Below are 20,578 nucleotides of genomic sequence, written 5' to 3' on the forward strand. Positions count from 1 at the left end.
GCATTTTAAAGCAATTTTGACGAGAGGTTACAAATATCCCGCCCTGTCCAGCTTCCATTAGACCGGAAGTTGCGAAATATCGTTCGGAGGTTTCTAGACTGTACCATTCTGAAGTACTATGAATGCCGATGCACATGGAAAGACTAGTTCCGCAGCGAATATATATTTGGCGCAATATCTTGAAAAGCAATGTATGATATTGTATCTTGGTAAGTTTTCGATGTTTTAAGCGTTGAATTAATTGATACAAATTGTCAGAATTCTTTATGACATGAAAGGGACCTTATAGTCCCGTGTACGTTTAGTACCAATGATATTGCGCAACTTCCCGACTTTTGTTTGTTTGTTTGTTTGATTAATTAACGTCCTATTAACAGCTATGGTCATGTAAGGACGGCCTCCCATGCATGCAGCGTGTTGCGTGTATGTTGTGCAAGGTGCGTGTTTTGGGAGACTGCGGTATATTCATGTTGTGTCTTCTTGTATAGTGGAACTGTTGCCCTTGTTATAGTAATATATCACTGAAGCATGCCGCCGAAGACACTAAGCAACACACCCCACCCGGTCGTTAACAATTGACGTAGCAAGGTGTAAAAAATGCATTTAGATTTTCAGATGATATAAATGTCCTCCGAACCCCTTATGGGATGTTGTCAGATCCTCTATTGAACGGATCTTTATTTTAATCAGATTGGTTCAAAAGTATATAGCTCATTGAACAGGATTCAATAAAGATTGACAAAACTGGATCATATAGGAAATGAATACCAATCTTCCCCTGGAGTCTTTTGAAGGACAATGGAAAACTGTTGTAATTCCATCTTAGTTGATTTCGGAAATATCTTCTGCTAATTGCCATACATACACATCTGTCTTTCCAACCTGACGGAGAGAAACTCAACTTCGATCGGGTTAAACTGTACAATCTGAAAGAAATATTTGATATTTTCTAGATATTGTTTGCTTGCACTTAAGTTGCAGTTATATATATATTATGACCATTGCTTAGTGAGAAAGAAAATATCTGAATTATTTATATATAAAAAAGAGGCCCAGTGGGCCTGTATCGCTCACCCGGTTTGTAATGCCTTGTAATGTTCTGAATACAGGTTCATTGTTTCTTTTCTGAAGGAATTTGAATATTTACCTCCGACTCCCCTATTGGGCCCCACTCTTTCTGCTCCATGGTCAAAGCCAAAATTTATACAAATTCTGTTAACCCCCAAGGATGCTTCTGGGCAAAATTTAGTTAAAATCCAAGCAGAACTATATGGATAGGATTTACCGCTATTTCCCATAATGGGCCCTGCCCCTCCTGCCCCAGTGTGTCAAAGCCAAAATTTATATAAACTCTATTTTCCTTCCCTCAAGGATGTTTGTAGTAAAATTTGGTTTCAATCCATGCAGAACTCCAGGACAAGTAGCGATTTATAGGATTAACCTCTATTTCCCATATTGGGCCCCGCCCCTTGTTTGTTTGTTTGATTAATTAACGTCCTATTAACAGCTATGGTCATGTAAGGACGGCATCCTATGTATGCGGTGTGTTTGCGTGTATGTTGTGCGAGGTGGCGTGTTTTTTGGGGGACTGCGGTATATTCATGTTATGCCTTCTTGTATAGTGGAACTATTGCCCCATTTTTTATAGTGCTATATCACTGAAGCATGCCGCCGAAAGACACCAAGCAACACACCCCACCCGGTTCACATTATACTGACAACGGTCGAACCAGTCGTCCCACTCCCCGTTTGCTGAGCGCTAAGCAGGAGCAGAAAACTACCACTTTTATAGACTTTTGGTGTGTCTTGGCCAGGGGACAGAACCCAGAGCCTTCCTCACAGGGGCGAACGCTCGCTCCTCCTGCCCCCGGGGGACCAGAGCCAAAATTTATACAAGTTCTGTTCCCCTCCCAAGGATGTTTGTGGCCAAATTTGGTTACATTCCATGCAGAACTCTAGGACAAGTACCGATTTAAAGGATTTACCTCCAATTTCGCCCCCCAGTCAAGATTTTGGCAGTGCCAATTTGTTTGGCCATTTTCAAAGGTCATCTTGACGTGACCCTAATGGGATGTTCTCAGATCCTCTTATCCAACGTAGTGATAATACGGATCTGTATTTTAATCAGATTGTTTGAAGTCTTGTACCATTCTTGAAATCCAAGAATACCAAGTATGGAATCTGGATGATGCAAACAGATCTGATGACGGGGATGACGACGATATTCCGTATGTAAACTCAAGAACGCGAAGAAAAATGAAAACCCATATGAACGCTCAATGTTATAAATACCTATCAAACTGGAACTTTTTTATGCTGTCAGACAAATATAGGGGCGACCAATTGAATTCAATCAAGTTGCAAAAAGAACATATCCGATATGGGCAAGATAACCTCGGAGGAGATCTACTATGTCTTCAAAGGATTTGATCAAAAACCTGCCAGAAAGTGGACTTAAGGTCAGCGATAGGACGATGCTGAAATCGTCGCAGCTGCAGGTTGGACAGCTGCAAAATCTCCACAACATACACGCAACAGAAAGCATACATGGGAGGCCGTCCTTACATGACCATAGCTGTTAATAGGACGTTAATTAATCTAAATAACTAACAAACAAATAACTTAAAACAATTTGAGTTTTGCCTAGAATTGATCGTGATAAATGAAAATTTCGGTGACGCAATATTCACGGATGAGTCGACCATTCAGCTACATGACAACATAACAGACCAATTAACGGAATTGCTACTCCCCAGTGTAGACCGAAACAATCTCTTAAGATACAACTATGGGGAGGAATTAGCTGTTGAGGTAAGACACCACTTATATTTGAAGGGATCATGGAGAAGACCTTCTACGTGTTGGAAATCCTTTATAATACCCTTCATCCGTTCATACAGAGGAAGTTCGCCGATATCCACATATTTGTTCAGGACAACGACTCTAAGCACACATCATTACATGCCCGCCAATTGATGACGGATAAAATCATCAACTGATGAAAATGACCAGCTGGTAAGAACATTTTAGTGTTTTTTTTTTTTTTTTTTTTTTGTATATTGTGTTTAGAGTGTGCGTGATGGAGAGTGTATGTGTGTTGGGGGAGGGGGTTGTTGGTTGGTGTTAGTTTGGACTAAAAAAATATTGAACGTATTGATCAATTTGAATAAATGCACGACTCGACGCATTAAATGGGGGATATTATAACTTTCATACATCATTTGATAAAACGTGATTAATTATTAATGTAATAACAATTGTCATAGAGACTACATTTTCTACATAAATGAATAAAACATTATTCTTTTTTCCGAGAGTTGTGCTTTGAACCCAATAGAGATGGTGTGGAACACGTTGAAAAGAGAGACGTTCCGGAACGCAAGCCAACAACCAAGGAGGAGCTCATCTCATTCCTACATGTCTTCTGGCGAGATCGACTCACTCAAGAAGTGTGCAACACATTTATAGACCATGTTTTTAAAGTTGTGCCGGTGGTGCGAGCTGTAATTGGGCGAGCATATAGAAACATTCAAAAAAACTCTTCAGAGAACCGTCAAGAGGAAGAAGTATGAAGGTTGACAACGAAATTGTTATTCTCGAGCATTTTTTGGGATTCTATTGATATTGATGGCGTGTTTTAATGATGCTGTGAAACAGCAATCATAGGTACGCTAAGTAAGCCTGAGCACATTAAAACAATAAGAATCCGCAATGAAAATTAAATACTGTTTTATTACTTTCATACCCTAATTGATGGTAAAAATAATAAAACACACATGTACAATACTTGTCACAGCGATAATCGACAATTACGCAATCAGTGATGTTTTCCGATGTTTACTAGAACTATTTAATTTTGATCTTAGTTCAGATATTATGTATTCCCGAAATTCACACACACGCCTTCTTTATCTATTCCTCCGCAGTAGATTTTCTTAGTTCATCTAAAAATTGAAGCTATAAATGATGATTTTTTGTTTGTTTGATGAATTAACGTCCTATTAACAGCTATGGTCATGTAAGGACGGCCTCCTATGTATGTTGTGCGAGGTGCGTGTTTCGGGAGACTGCGGTATATTCATTTTGTGTCTTATTGTATAGTGGAACTGTTGCCCTTTTTATAGTGCTATATTACTGAAGCATGCCGCCGAAGACACCAAACAACACACCCCACCTGGTCACATTATACTGACAACGGGCGAACCAGTCGTCCCACTCCCTGTATGCTGAGCGCTAAGCAGGACCAGAAACTACCACTTATATAGACTTTGGTGTGTCTCGGCCAGGGGGGAACCCAGAGCGTTCCTCACAGGGGCGAACGCTCAACTCAAGGCCAAAAGTGAGGCAGTGCCAAGGGTGGCATTAGGAAATATAAGTCAGTTAGGAAGAAAGGAAAAGATAAGATCCTAAATTTAGTCGCCTTTTACGATCATTAAATAGGGGCAGCAGGTACAATTCTAACGCCCTACCTGCGGGGCCATATAAATGATGATTAATTATATTTGTTTTCATGATTTATAAAAAGATAAGATTTAAATGTGTTTGCAAAAGTCTTTTATTTGGTTGACGTTGCGAACTATCTGTTGAAATTACTACGCCCACTTCCATCTAGAGATTTGAAATCTTGAGTTGCCTACCTTTAAACGTCATTACTATTAGGCCTTTCTTTGGTTACCGATTTGTTTGTTTGCTTGTTTGATTAATTAACGTCCTATTAACAGCTATTGTCAATTTGGTTACCGATGATGGATGTCATTTTGACAACCAGGATATGTATGGGACATGGGACCATGTAGAGCGGTACGTAAGCTCCACTTGGAGAGTACTAGAAGAAGGAAATAGGGTTATCAGGCACAATTAACCAGGTAAGTCGGAAGAAATAAACACCGATAACGCTCTGGTTATTCTGAAGACAGACAGTCGGAAAGATAAACTGCATAACGTCACACATGAGATTTTTTTGTTTTTTTTTGGCGAATTCACTATTGATTGTTTTGCATATGATTATAACAGAAAGCGTGAACAATCTTATTCTAGATTTTGGTGTCCAGGAACTTGAGGAATAATTGCTTTTGTTTTTAAATGGGATTCTGATTTCAGCTCCAGGTCTTGTTGCTCCACCGCCGACAAATGGTATTTTTTCACTATCAAAATTAGGAGAAGACGATTTAGTATTTTTCTTCAGTTACAAAAGTTACTTACTTTACACTATTACCACCTTTGGAAAGTTTACTTCAAGTTAAAAATATAAAAAATAATTAAAGTGGAAAGTTTTACTCATAAAGGCAAGGGTAACAACGGTGTATTTGGCAAAACTCGCAAAAACTAAGATTTTTGGCTCTACTTTGTGCTTAACTAGTTTTTCGTTTATTTTCCAGGCATGTTCTCCTCTCCTGTTACAGAATTATATCCCGCCTCAGCAACTCAATTTCAAAGGGTCGTCTTTGCTGGCCCCATCCCAAGGTGTCTCACAGGTCCAAAACCAGACACAGTCACAACTCATGTCTACAACAGCCTCACAGCCCCACGTACTCACGTTGTCCAACTTTGATATTTAGCAAATTCCCCTCAGTGTCAGAAATATAATGTTACCTGATATACAGGCTATAGTCAACAACGAAATAACGCCACTCAGAGCTGAAATTAATGTGCTTAAATCCGAAAATGACCATCTTTCACATGAATTAAATGACCTTGAACAATCCAAACGCAAAGAATGTGTTAGATGTTTCCGGTTTTGACGAGAGCAGTGGTGTTGGGAACGCACCTGAAATGATAATTGAAACAGTCAGCAAAATCCTGGCACTGGTCTCGGACCAGAGGACAACAAATCGTTGTAACAACAAACTGTGATAAATAATTGCTCGGTTGGCTTGTCGCGAGGCCAAACGGAATCTCATGGTGGTGAGGAGACAGTACAAGAATATTCCAGATTGTAAGAACATTGTAGTCAAGGAGGATCTCACAAAGATTAGAAATTCCATATGTTTTCACGCTAGAAACTTAGTTAAATCCAAAACGATCCTGCAAACCTGGACTTTTAACGGTAAAATTTTCATCAAAAATCTCTCCGGTAAAAGGATCTCTAACCGTCGCGAGAGAGATCTTGTACCATATGGACATGTCCTCACAAATGTCCACAATGGTGTCTCGATTGCCAGTGAATGACAGGTTAAATGAAATTCTAACTACGACACTGTATGTAGTCACTTACCTCATATAGTATTCTTGTTTAATCCTGTTTCAACTCTCTGGCAGTGCCATTGAGTGTTGCATCCAATTGCCTTGTCACATTGTATAATTAATAATTAAAAATGATTTGATAGCAAATTGACAAAACAAATTGCCTTACTAAAGTTGAATATACAATAATATTACTTATCTTACTAACTCTATGGTACAAAAATGTCTTATTTTTTTCCATTTATGTTCCTTCTTGACTTACAATAATATCGAATACACTACTACCAAAGAAAAAGCCAATATAATTAATGACTACTTTGTCTAACAAACTGAACTTGATAATTCACATCAAACTCTAACAAATATCAATGAAAATCATACCTTCAAACTTGGTGAAATCAATATCACACCCCAAGACGTGTCTGACGCCATTTGTTTGTTTGTTTAAGTTTTACGGTCCATCGACAACTAGGGTCATTTAGGGCCAAACTACAAGCCATGCATTATTATCAGGATAAAAGATCAGTGTAAGAAAAGGCAGGTAAGGACTAAAACACAGATTGTAAACGTTTATTTGATAAAAATAAAGTTTTGCATGGGATAAAATAGTTTTGGCTAAAACACATGAGAAAATTCATGCACAAAGTTGATGAAACGTTCATATTTTGTTTAGAATACCGATTTCTTTGAGATAATTAAAAATACGATTATGTCTCACGGCATGAAACAAAGTGTACATGTCGGAGACATCGTAGTACTTATCTCGTATGTGCTTAAAATCAATACAGTGCACTAAAATATGTTCCTCTGTGAGAGGAGAATCACATGCGTGGCATGTGGGAGGATCCTCCCCTCTCAATAGATAGGAATGTGTAAAATATGTGTGTCCAGTTAGGAGCCGAGAGAGAACAACTTCCTCTCTGCGGTCTCTCCGACTGGACAGTTTAGGATTAAGTGTAGGTTGTACGCCATTGATATGAAAGATGCTTCTAAAGCAACCAGACCCGATATGACTAGTGGTGAATTATCAAAAGAAGGTAAACGACAGTTATTAGGACCTGTATGTAACTTTTTTTTTAATAAATCGTTAAGTAGTCAATATTATCACGATATATGGAAACGGACAAACGTTATCCCTAATGGACTTGCATTTTTTGGCGAGCGGGTGCTGCGCTACATCGTTCGTCACTCTAAATACAAATACAGCTACTAAATGTTGGCATACATTGTGTGCCAAAGTATAGCCTAAATGAATCATGAAAGGAAAGCACAGCGTTCAACACAAATAGTGCAACATCTTGCCGACGCCTGTAAATACCGTATACTTCCAAGCGTCTCAAAAACAAAGACAATGATATAACAAAGTTCTTTCACACAGTTCTTCCGCAGAGAAAATGGAGGCAACATCCGGGAGTCGGATAGAGGAGCAGTGATTAGATCTACAGCATGCTGCCGCAACATTATCACCATTTTTTGATCCGTCAATGTAGATCTGAACATGGTGAGGGAAAGCCCTAAAACACTTTTTATTAATTTATAGATAAAAGCATTTTTAGCGCTTATATTATAGCGGTAGATTGAAATAAGGTATTTTTCTGTTGAGGATTTTTACGTGAACTGATCCGTGTAAAGGGACGTAACTCTTTAGCAACATTACGATGACGTGAACCATGTTTAAAATAGGTTTTGTTATTTAGGTATTTACTGTTTTAAAAATAAACTAAATATGATTTTCCATGAAGTCACAAGTGTTTATTTGTATTATACTTTTAGTATCATTTGACAACATATCGTATATCGGCGCAATGACCGGGAATGTAAACAATGTCGGTCGAGTTTCCATGTGTGTGATGAGATTGACGTCTTTCAGCCGTCTTTAGCAGGATAATATAGACTCCGTGCACTTGTAATGTGACACTAGGAGAAAGACAAACTTGAAACACCAACAAGAGGCCCAAAGGGCCTTAACGGTCATCTGGTTTGTAATGCCAAGTAATGTTCTGAATACAGGTTCATTGTTTCTTTTCTGAAGGAATTTTAATATTAACCTCTATTTCCCCTATTGGGCCCCACCCCTCCCGCCCCCAGGGGGTCAGAGCCAAAAGTTATACAAGTTCTGTTCCCCTTCCCCCAAGGATGTTTATGGCCAAATTTGGTCACAATCCAAGCAAAACTCTAGGACAAGAAATGATTTATAGGATTTACCTCTATTTCCCCTATTGGGCCCCGCCCGTCCTGCCCTCGGGGGGCCAGAGTCAAAATTTATACAAGTTCTGTTCCCCTTCCCCCAAGGATGTTTGTGGCCAAATTTGGTTACAATCCATGCAGAACTCTATGACTAATAGCGATTTAAAGGATTTACCTCTATTTCCCCTATTGAGCCCCGCCCCTCCTGCCCCGGGGGGTCAGAGCCAAAATTTATACAAGTTCTGTTTCCCTTCCCCAAAGGATGTTTGTGGCAAAATTTGGTTACAATTCATGTAGAACTCTATGACTAGTAGCGATTTAAAGGATTTACCTCTATTCCCTCTATTGGGCCCCGCCCCTCCTGCCCCCGGGGGACCAGAGCCAAAATTTATACAAGTTCTGTTCCCCATCCCCAAAGGATGTTTGTGGCCAAATTTGGTTACATTCCATTCAGAGCTCTATGACAAGTAGCGATTTAAAGGATTTACCTCTATTACCCCTATTGGGCCCCGCCCCTCCTGCCCCCGGGGGGTCAGAGCCAAAATTTATACAAGTTCTGTTCCCCTTCCCCCAAGGATGTTTGTGGTCAAATTTGGTTACAATCCATGGAGAACTCTTGGACAAGTAGCGATTTATAGGATTTACCTCTATTTCCCCCTATTGGGCCCCGCCCCTCCTGCCCCCGGGGGGACAGAGCCAAAATTTATACAAGTTCTGTTTCCCCTCCCCCAAGGATGTTTGTGGCCAAATTTGGTTACAATCCATGCAGAACTCTATGACCAGTAGCGATTTAAAGGAAATGTTGACGGACAGACGGACGGACGACGGACGGACGGACGACGGACGCCGCGCCATGACATAAGCTCATCCTGACCCTTCGGGTCAGATGACCTAAAAATTTACTGATAAACTACTGTACCTAATCCTGATCCAGAACCATTACAAATGTATAGGAATAGTCTAGAGTTAATTTCTTATTCCTGCTAATGAAGACAATTTCAGGTGCTAAAATCATTGATATCTAGTATCTCTCACATGCAATGTACATATATGTACATATATGTAATATACACGTATACTATATATAAGAAAAATAACAACAACAAAATTTCTTGCTAGCGCTTTTGTTGTGTCGTGACCAATGGCTCTTTATATATATATATACTTGTTAGCTGTAAGGTGAAGTAAATAAAACATTGGTTAATTAAGTATTTCTGTATACTAGTGAACTGGATAAGGAATTATGAAGCATCAGAAATGGATATTTCTTCTCCGACATTCATTCTTCTTGTGAAAACAATAAAATGGTAAATACATATACATATAGATGAAATTTAAAAAAAAATACAATAAAAATTAAAAAAAAATAGTATATTCAACAAACTTACAACATTTTTAAGTATGTAAAATAAATATTAATATAATAGCAGTAAGACCTGTACTTTGTAGTTCTTTCAGTCATGAAAAAAGTTGCAAAATTATATATGATTCTCATTCTCATTGTCTCTATTTGTAGCTGAAAAATGATATAAATTAAAAAAAAGAGTTCGGTTAATCGAGCCAGGGATGATAACTCTGTCATTTTTTGGTTTTCTCTTTTATCATATGAGAAAATTTGGAGATGTATTTACAACAATTTGGTTAAATTTTAGTAGTAAAAGCTAAAATAATGTATTTAAATCATGCGATAGGTATACATGATCAATCATAACCCGGATGAAAATAAGAAACAAATGGCAACTCATGTATTTTCATTTAAATTTTTTTGGTCAAACTTTGTCTATGACATAGTCGTGACTAAATTGGAAGAAGAAAAATAAACCGAAACTTATATTTTGTTTATCTTAATAATTATTGTTCATTATAGACTTTTTCATGGAAGTAGACATTTTCAAGATACTATACAGAAAAAATAAGTACACCAACATATATTTTTTTCGCATCATATGTTTGTCTATAACCCCTCTTTCAAAAAAGTCATAAGAGAAAAAATTGTTTTTTTCAAGAAATTTTTGACCTCTCAGCAGAATACATCCTTAAATCAATTACAAAACAAACAAAAAACAAGAGGCCGAAGGCCACATGGCTCCGGCTGAAACACGATATTTAAACTAGGCCTGTTGTGATAATACTAGAGTACATGCAAAGCTTACCCATATTACCTTCAGATTTACATACTACGTGTAAACCAATCTGATTAAAACACAGATCCTTATAACCACTCTTATCCAACGTAGTGATAATAAGGATCTGTATTTTAATCAGATTGCGTGTAAACAGGAAATGATCGAAACGGATTTGATGGCTATTTAATTTGATAACAATGGTTTTAAGTAATTAAATTTATTTTCAAATGTTCTGTGATTCGTGTTGGTATTTCCTGGAAGTGGACCACCGTTTTCTATGATGTTCAGAAATAGTTCTCAGTCAAGCCATGCTAGATTTTCGCACCTGAGTTAATGTTGGTTTTTAACTTTATTTCATGAAAATCACTACGCGTCTCGAAAATGAAACTCCTAAATGTTATGGTACGACGTTGCATCAATCTGATTGAAATACAGATCCTTATAACCACTCTGCTCAATACTCTTATCTCTTACCAAACGTAGTGATAATAACCATAGAAACATTGCTGAAAATATATATTTCGGTAGCAGGTTCATTTCCGGAGCATAACTCTAAAACCAGCAGAGATATTTTCACGAAACTTCATAGACACATTCTTTTTATGGTCAAGTAGTACCTTTTTCTATATTTAGGTTTTCATTTTTTGCACTTTTTCCGTTACCATGGAAACATTGCTGAAAATATCAAGGTAAATGGCAAATGTTACTTTGCAAAACTCCACCCATCTTTGTGCATAAAGTCTAATATAAATGTCAAGGCTGTATACCTGATTCAACAACTGCAGCCCCGCTCTACTTGAATTATACTCCATCTTTCTTTAGCTCAACTTCATTTTTCCGGGTTTTTTTCATACACATAAGTCCACAATCAAACTTACTTCAGCTTTGATATCTCCATTGGCGGGGGATCTGAATGACTATGTTCTTGTGCCTGTTTTATAATGCTACATTACTGAAGCATGCCGCCGAAAACACCAAGCACCAGACCCCATCCGGTCACATTATACTGCAAAACGTAAGTCACATTATACTGCAAAACGTAAGTAGGATTAGAAACGACCATTATTATATAATTTGGTGTGTCTCGGCAAGGGAATGAACCCAGATCCTACCTATCAGGGGCGAGCGCTCAACGGAAGGCCAAAAGTGAGGCCAGAATTATACAAATTTTGCTTCACTTCGCAAGAGGAAGTTTCTGGTCAAAGGTTACAGTAGTAGTTACGTAATTTAGAGAACTTACCTGTTTACGCCGTCGCTTCTTTCCCAGAAGGGTCAGGGTAAAGACGTATACAAACTTTGTTTCCCTTTCCGAGAGGATTTTTATTACCAAAGTTCGCTACATTTCATGTAAAACTTTAAACAACTAGTGATCTAAAGGATTTATCGTTACTTGCTCCTACTTGGGCCTACACCTTCTGCTCCAGGCGGATCAGTGCCATGATAGTATACACTTCCGTTCCAAACCCTACATTATGTCTCTATCCGAACGTTTTTTTTTCATCTTATCCAATCAACTCATTTCATCAACATTGTGCACGAGTTTTCTCATGTGTTCTAACCAAAACTATTTAATCCAAAGCAATCTTTGCAAAAAATCAAAATTTGCAATCTGTGTTTTATTTTTTTACTAGAATGTGCATTATGTATCTTTTATTTGGATCTTTAAAAATAATACATGACTTGTAGTTTGGCCTTAAATTACCTTAGTTGTCGATGGGCTGTAAAACTCAAACAAACAAACAATTTCTGACCAAATTTTATTACAATCCATGCATAAACAAACAAATGGCTCTAAGTCCATATAGCAGGAGTGGGCACGGATAGGGCAATTAGAGGTACACCTTTTAAAATCATTCAGAAACAAGTGAACGTGTAAACAGTTCATAACAATTCAATCTGATTAAAACACAGATTCTTATTATCACCACGTTGGATAAGAGGATCTGAGAACATCCCTTTAGGGGTCACGTCAAGATGGCCAATGAAATTAGCACTGCCAGAATCTTGACTGGGGACGAAATAGTTTGAAAAAGCTGTCCAAATTATTTTCGTGTATGTAGTCATCTCGCCCGAAGTGTACAACAAAGCTAATGGTATATGTATACTGGGGCGAAAAGACGTTTTCAATTGATGTTGTAAGGTGTTGTAAGGTGCCGAAACATAAATACCAGGGTGCTTTTCATCTCTTCAAACAATTTTCTCCTCACTTTTTTCCTCATTTGCCAAAGACGTGAATAGCAGACATAATTATCCAAATGTCCAATAAGATTTCGTTTAATTACCTAATGGTAGAATATGATTTTCCTTGCAGTATGCTTTGGACTGCTGTATAATGTCTGACGATCCCATAAATCTCACCACTTTAGGCATATTGTGAACCGTTCCCTAAAAGTCAGTTCACATACTAAAGTTGTTGTTTTTTTCATTTTAATATATATCATATTTTATCAAAACTTCAATCCATGTTTTCAGCTAATAAAAGCTTTTCATTTGATTGAAAATATATTATACATTCAGACGTAGGAAATACTGGAGGACTTTTTACATTCTAACAATGCACATAACTGGGAGGGAAATTGAACACGAACACTTACGAACATTTCACGTATTTGTTGAAATACACACCAGATTTTTCCAGGACATGTTTTATTCTCTCGACACATCCTGTTGCCTCCAAAAGTTTAATATATTGGAGTGATGTGACTGTCTTGTGTAATCATGGAAAAATATAACTCAAAGGAAAAGAACATGAAACAATAATTTGGATATTTGTATGTATAATATTTGCAGTTTTTTTTTTGTTAATTAACGTCCCATTAACAGCAAGGGTCATGTGAAGTTTGTTTGTTTGATTAATTAACAATCTGATTAAAACACATATCCTTATAACCACTTCGTTCAATATAGGATCTGACAATATCCCATAAGGGGTCACGTCCAGATGACCTTTATACCACGTGTACTTCAGAGCAAATGCAGTTTCAACACCTTACAACATCAATTGACAACGTCTTTTCGCCCCAGTATGCATATTCAATTAGCTTTGTTGTTGTGCACTTCGGGCGATATGACTGCATACACGAAAATAATTTTGACAGATCAGTTGGCCCTGCAGGTAGGGCGTTAGAATTGTACCTGCTGCCCCTATTGCATGATCGTAAAAGGCGACTAAATTTAGGATCTTATCTTTTTGTAATCTTCCTAACTGACTTTATCCTTCCTAATGCCTCCCTTGGCACCGCCTCACTTTTGGCCTTGAGTTGAGCGTTCGCCCCTGTGAGGAAGGCTCTGGGTTCTGTTCCCTGGCCGAGACACACCAAAGTCTGTAAAAGTGGTAGTTTCTGCTCCTGCTTAGCGCTCAGCAAAAAGGGAGTGGGACGACTGGTTCGCCCGTTGCCAGTATAATGTGACCGGGTGGGGTGTGTTGCTTGGTGTCTTCGGCGGCATGCTTCAGTGATATAGCACTATTAAAAAGGACAAAAGTTCCACTATACAAGAAGACACAAATGAATATACCGCAGTCTCCCGAAACACGCACCTCGCACAACATACACGCAACACACCGCATACATGGGAGGCCGTCCTTACATGACCATAGCTGTTAATAGGACGTTAATTAATCAATCAAACAAACAAAACGAGCAAAGTAGCAATCAGATCGGATGACTAATGAATTTCAGAAAAGGACAATTCAGGAACAACTAAGTGATGAAAAAAATTGTACTCAACCAAGTAAATGTAGGGACAGAAGTTCTCCAGAGCAGAGCCACCAGACTAAGACCTGGACAGAAAATGAAGAAAGCTTGCTTGTGGACTTGAGGCATTAGGAAAGATAAGTCTGTTAGACAGAAGAGAAAATAAACAAACCGCCGCAGTTACGGGCATTTCAGTGTAGACCAACTGACTGCACCAAGTGCAGTAAAAGTACAACATCTGTAAACCTCTGAATGTCCAAAACGATGCACATTATAAAAATTGAATTAACACGCACCTAGCACTACATACACGCAATACAAAGCATACATGGGAGGCCGTCCTTACATGACTTTAGCTGTGAATAGGACGTTAATCGAATCAAACAAACAAAACCCAGTTTTGCAGGAGAAATAGAAACAACAAGATTCAAATCTAGCGAATACTTGTTCGATTGATTATTTTAATGTCTTTTTTACAGTCATTGTCATGAAAGGACGGTGTCCCATGTATGCAGTGTATAACATGTGTTAAGTACCAGATGAATGTTTGGGATCTTCGCACATACCAAATGTTCATGGTAGGATGTTGCTGAACATTGCAGGAGGTCACCGTTCTTCAACATCGATGATGAGGTTGTGAAGACTCCTGTTACTCCAGATTCAATTAAAGAGGAATGACTTGATGACCCAGACATAGTTTCTAATGTAACAAATGAGGCAGATAGAGATGTCGATTTGCCTCTAGTAAGCACTTGTCGTCAGATGTCGAGAAAAGATGTCTCTTCTGCAGAATGCGACATACTTGTCTCAGGATGGAGACGCTCTAAATGCACACATTGGTGTTCTTCACATTGAAATAATAAATATCTACAATAATTTATGAAAAGGCCACGGTCTGTGTGAAGAGGCACCACCACCTCAACAAAAAGAGAAACTGAAAAAGACAACTGAAGTCGAATACCATAATAGATACCATTGATCCATATTCAACCATCATTGTCAATGGCACATCCGAATAAAAATAAGTGGATAAATTTGGGGATTTTTGGGGTTTGTTTGAATTTTACGGCCCATTGACAACTAAGGCCAAGGGGATGTTTGCAAGATAGACAATACTTGTTGTTTGTTTGATTAATTAACGTGATATTAACATCCAGGACACGATGTGTTGGGTGTATGTGTGTTTGTTTGTTTGATAAATTAACGTCCTATAAACGGATATGGTCATGTAAGGACGGCCTCCCATGCATGTTGTGCGAGGTGGGTGTTTTGGGAGACTGTGGTATATTCATGTTGTATGTTCTTGTATAGTGGAACTGTTGCCCTTGTTATAGTGCTATATCACTGAAGCATGTGTATGTATGACCGGGTGGGGTATGTTGCTTGGTGTCTTCAGCAGCATGCTTCAGTTATATAGCACTATAAAAAGACCTAGAGTTCCAATACACATGACGATAGACAATACCAAATAGCATATATCTATACAATATAATGAAAGGTTATAATTAATGTTGCTTCCTTTATATGCTTCATTTGAATATCACAGTAATTGCCTTTAATTTGAATCTGCAAAAATTGTTAAGAAATGCCGCAAGGTGAATGGCAGAACTTGATTTAAGGTTCATGTAATGGCTTTAAACAGTGATATTTTGCAAGCCTAAAACGCATTACTGTGCTGCAATTGAACAGAACTAATTTCATTAGTTGTTTGTATATACCCTGGCTAACTGTCAGTCTTACTGTTGATATGTAATTTGTGGAGCTGCGTGTAAAATACAGTAAAATATGAGAAAAATGTATAGTTCTGGAGAAGACATAGAACTCGTGTGAATTGCATTGATGGAACCAAATAATCATGCCATCGTGTTCAGTTGTGAATATGCCAGGTACTCCAACAGTTTGTTTGGCAAAATTGGACCAGCAAATAGCGCAGGAGCCTAGTGTTGTAAATGCAAATGGCTGCTATAAATGGCGGATCGAAAATATCGCATATAAGAAGCCATCTCAATTGATACAAATGTTTTTATAGACACCAAAAGGTACTCTGAACATAACAAGAAGACTCTTCACGAAAAAAATAGTTCAAACAATCTGTTTGGGGCGAAAAATGCAAATTTCCGGAAAGAGCCTCAAAGTCCACATTTTAACTATTTTTTTTCGTAAATATTCTTCTTGTCATGTTCAGAGTACCTTATAGTGTATATAAGAGCACTTGTATCAATTAAAATGTCTTTTTATATGCTATATTTGTGATCCGCCATTTAAAGCAGCCATTTGCATTTACAACAATAGGCTCCTGCGCTATTCGCTGGTCCGATTTTGCCAAACAAACTGTTGGAGTACCTGGCATCGTCACTACTGAACACGATAGCATGTTTATTTGGTTCCATCAATGCAATTCACACGAGTTCTATGTCTTCTCCAGAAATATACATTTTTCTCTTATTTTACTGAAATTTACAAGCAGCTTCACAAATTACTTATCAACAGTAAGACTGACAGTTAGCCAGGGTATATACCAACAATTAATGAAATTAGTTCTGTTCAATTGCAGCACAGTAATGCGTTTTAGGCTTGCAAAATATCACTGGTTAAAGCCATTACATGAACCTTAAGATGCAGATCGCACATGTTCCTTCAAGTATGCCATGGAAAGAGTTGCCTCTACTGCCTACACCTTGTTAGATGAGTGCTAACCAGAAGAGGATCATGTAGATAGTATACATTCATTGTTCACATATGCACATAACCCACTAACATAACAACTGCACAAAGCCTTCCACTCGTCACCAATGTATATACCACAGTCTCCCAAAACACGCACCACGCACAACATACACGCAACACACCGCATAAATGGGAGGCCGTCCTTACATGACCTTAGCTGTTAGTAGGACGTTAATTAATCAAACAAACAATGCCATATGAGAACTGACCAATTACCAATGACATGCGACTACTGACCCATGACTAGTACATGTGGCGAGTGATACATCGCCAATTTACAGCATCATCGCTTCACAGAATATTAACAAATGAATAAAAGTAGTAACATACATTGCCATGTGACAAATACTAACATCTTTAAATGATTTCGATACAAAACAGGGATAAAGCTAACGGGAAACGTTTTGTGTTCATCGATAGATATGCATATACATGTATGTTTGTTTGATTGATTTATTAACGTAAACGAATGGTCAGGAGAACATACTCAAAACCACCACAGCTATCATCAGTTGTCTACCTGTCATTTATATTCTCAATAACTCACCATTACCAATCAGACAGATTTAAACTCAAGCTTAACGTCAGTTATTGATAGACATGATGATGTTAAGTGACAATGGATCACATGAATGATATCGCTGAACGGCACTCTGTTACTTGGGACGATTTGTCTTGTATTCGGAGTAAGGGTGAATTAGTATAAGGCAATTTCGGCAACAGTCAGTGGGTAATTTCGGTCATATTGGAGGGCTATGTTAAGTACCACCTGCTACCAAGTAAACCAGGTTACGTCTCCGCATGGTTGATTGGGGGTAACCACGAACGTTAATACGTTATGACACTAGATGGCTTGGTCGAGTTGGTAACATATGCCCCTACGGTTACCCTCTATATATTTAGTCTTCGCATCATTTGCACAACAGTTTGTGCGTGAATTAGAACCATATTTGACAAAAAACATCCGCAGTGGAGGATAACTTAGTTTGCATGAAATTTGGCTATATAAAAAATGATAGGGAATGCAGGGTAAAGGTGTGTAACGGTTCGCTTTGTCGTGTCATGTAATATGTCACAAACCTGGAGTAACCCAGGTTCTATGGAATCCCTCGCGGTTCCGTCCCTAAACGTTCGTTGTGTAGGTCAAAGGTCACCCAAGAAACCAGCTTCGTGTACCATGAAGTAAAAGTCAAGGCAGAGATAAACTTAACGATGTATTCATTAACAACACATGGATTGCGAATGTAAAACATATCACAATATACATATACTAATACTCTAAACTGTTTGTTTGTTTGATTTATTAACGTCCTATTAACAGCTATGGTCATGTAAGGACGACCTCCCATGTATGCGTAGTGTTGCGTGTATGTTGTGCGAGGTGCGTCTTTTGGGAGACTGCGGTATATTCATGTTGTGTCTTCTTGTATAGTGGAACTGTTGCCCTTTTTATAGTGCTATATCACTGAAGCATGCTGCCGAAGACATCAAGCAACACACCCCACCCGGTCACATTATACTGGCAACGGGCGAACCAGTCGTCCCACTCCCTGTATGCTGAGCGCTAAGCAGGAGCAGAAACTACCACTTTTATAGACTTTGGTGTGTCTCGGCCAGGGGACAGAATCCAGAGCCTTCCTCACAGGGGCGAACGCTCTACTCAAGGCCAAAAGTGAGGCGGTGCCAAGGGTGGCATTAGGAAAGATAAAGTCAGTTAGAAAGAAGAGAACTTCCACACGTTTCCCCATAACTAAGTGCGGTACGAATATATAACCCAAGGGACCGTAGAATAAACAGATACTAATTCCTACACCTACAGTATTGACTTACAGCTAACATCTTAGCAATACTGTAACATTTAGCTCCTAACAAGCCTGCCCACAGTCACCGCCCGACTCCTAACGTTAGTTGGGTCTAGAAAGAAAGTAGGAAGTGAGCCTACCTGCCAAGGGCTTCTATAGACTTACGAATTATCACGTTACACACCAATTTATACCCCGTGTAGAATTCAGCAAAGTCTCGTGCAAAAAGCTACGAAATACTCTGTCCTGACCTTATGCTTTAGAAAATATTTACCAATGAAATAACGTAATCCAAAATATCGGCCAATGGCTATTAAGTACAGACGGGAGGAGAAACGCGTCTACATCCGATATAACACGAAAAAATATCAACATGACAAGCTACAGAAGAACAATATTACAAAATATGCCGAAGTATCAATCCCACGACCAATATAAGCAATGATATTTCAACTAAGGTATGCTAACAATAACAACTGACCCATAAATAACCCAGCCTAACGTTGTAAACTATGATTCCTTACACTAAAAAAAACATTTCTTCTACACCCCCCCCCCCTCAAAAAAATGCCGCACCAAGCATTTAGCTTGTAAAATCCTAAGTTCAATTCGATTCGTATCCACTCGCACATACTACTAGTTAAATACTGCACATCATAGACATCTAGTACACAGCAATAATTAGAACAAAATTAAAACATGAGTAGACTCCAATCCATTTTTCATGGGTCACATAATATCCCAACATGTAAAATACACATTTAATCTATTACGGTTTCACATATCTTAGATATGATCCATGTAATGTATAACATCAAATTAACCTTACTTTCCAAGACCGATATTAATTAACTTTGTACAAATGAGTGTAAAGTAGTATGAAAAAATAAATAAATATATATATAGCTGATGGAAATTAGTAGTACCTGTAGAATGCATATAATGATATCAAAAATAATAAGATTGTGGATATACAAAAAAAAATAACCAAACCAAATTCCATCCATTATAGGAAATAACTGTTAATAGGACGTTAATTAATAAAGTATTGATTTTAATAGACCCTGTAGGTAGGGCGTTAGAATTGTACCTGCTCCCCCTATTGCCTGGTCATAAAAGGCATCACATGTATGCGAGGTGCGTGTTTTGTGAGACTGCGGTAAATTCATGTTATGTCTTCTTGTATAGTGGAACTATTGCCCTTTTTATAGTGCTACATCACTGAAGCATGCCGCCGAAGACACCAAGCAACACACCCCATCCGGTCACATTACTGACAACTGGCTAACCAGTCGTCCCACTCCCCGTTTGCTCAGCGCTAAGCAGGAGCAGAAACTACCACTTTTATAGACTTTGGTGCGTCTCGGCCAGGGGACAGAACCCAGAGCCTTTCTCACAGGGGCGAAAAGTGAGGCGGTGCCAAGGAAGGCATTAGGAAAGATAAAGTCAGTTAGGAAGAAAAGGTAAGATCCTAAATTTAGTCGCCTTTTACGATCATGCAATAGGGGCAGCAGGTACAATTCTAACGCCCTACCTGCAGGGCAACGATCATTCTCCAATCTGAATAAAAATACAGATCCTTATAACCACTCCGTTCAATATAGGATCTGACAATATCCCATATGGGGTCACGTTCGAATGACCTTCTACCACGTGTACTCCAGCTCGCCTCTGTGAGGAAGGCTCTGGGTTGTCCCCTGGCCGAGACACACCAAAGTCATTAAAAGTGCTATTTTCTGCTCCTGCTAAGCGCTCAGCATAACGGGAGTGGGACGACTGGTTTGCCCGTTGTCAGTATAATGTGACCGGGTGGGGTGTGTTGCTTGGTGTCTTCGGCGGCATACTTCAGTGATATAGC

Source organism: Argopecten irradians, chromosome 15 (genome assembly GCF_041381155.1).
Source record: "Argopecten irradians isolate NY chromosome 15, Ai_NY, whole genome shotgun sequence".
Classification (NCBI taxonomy): Eukaryota; Metazoa; Mollusca; class Bivalvia; order Pectinida; family Pectinidae; genus Argopecten; species Argopecten irradians.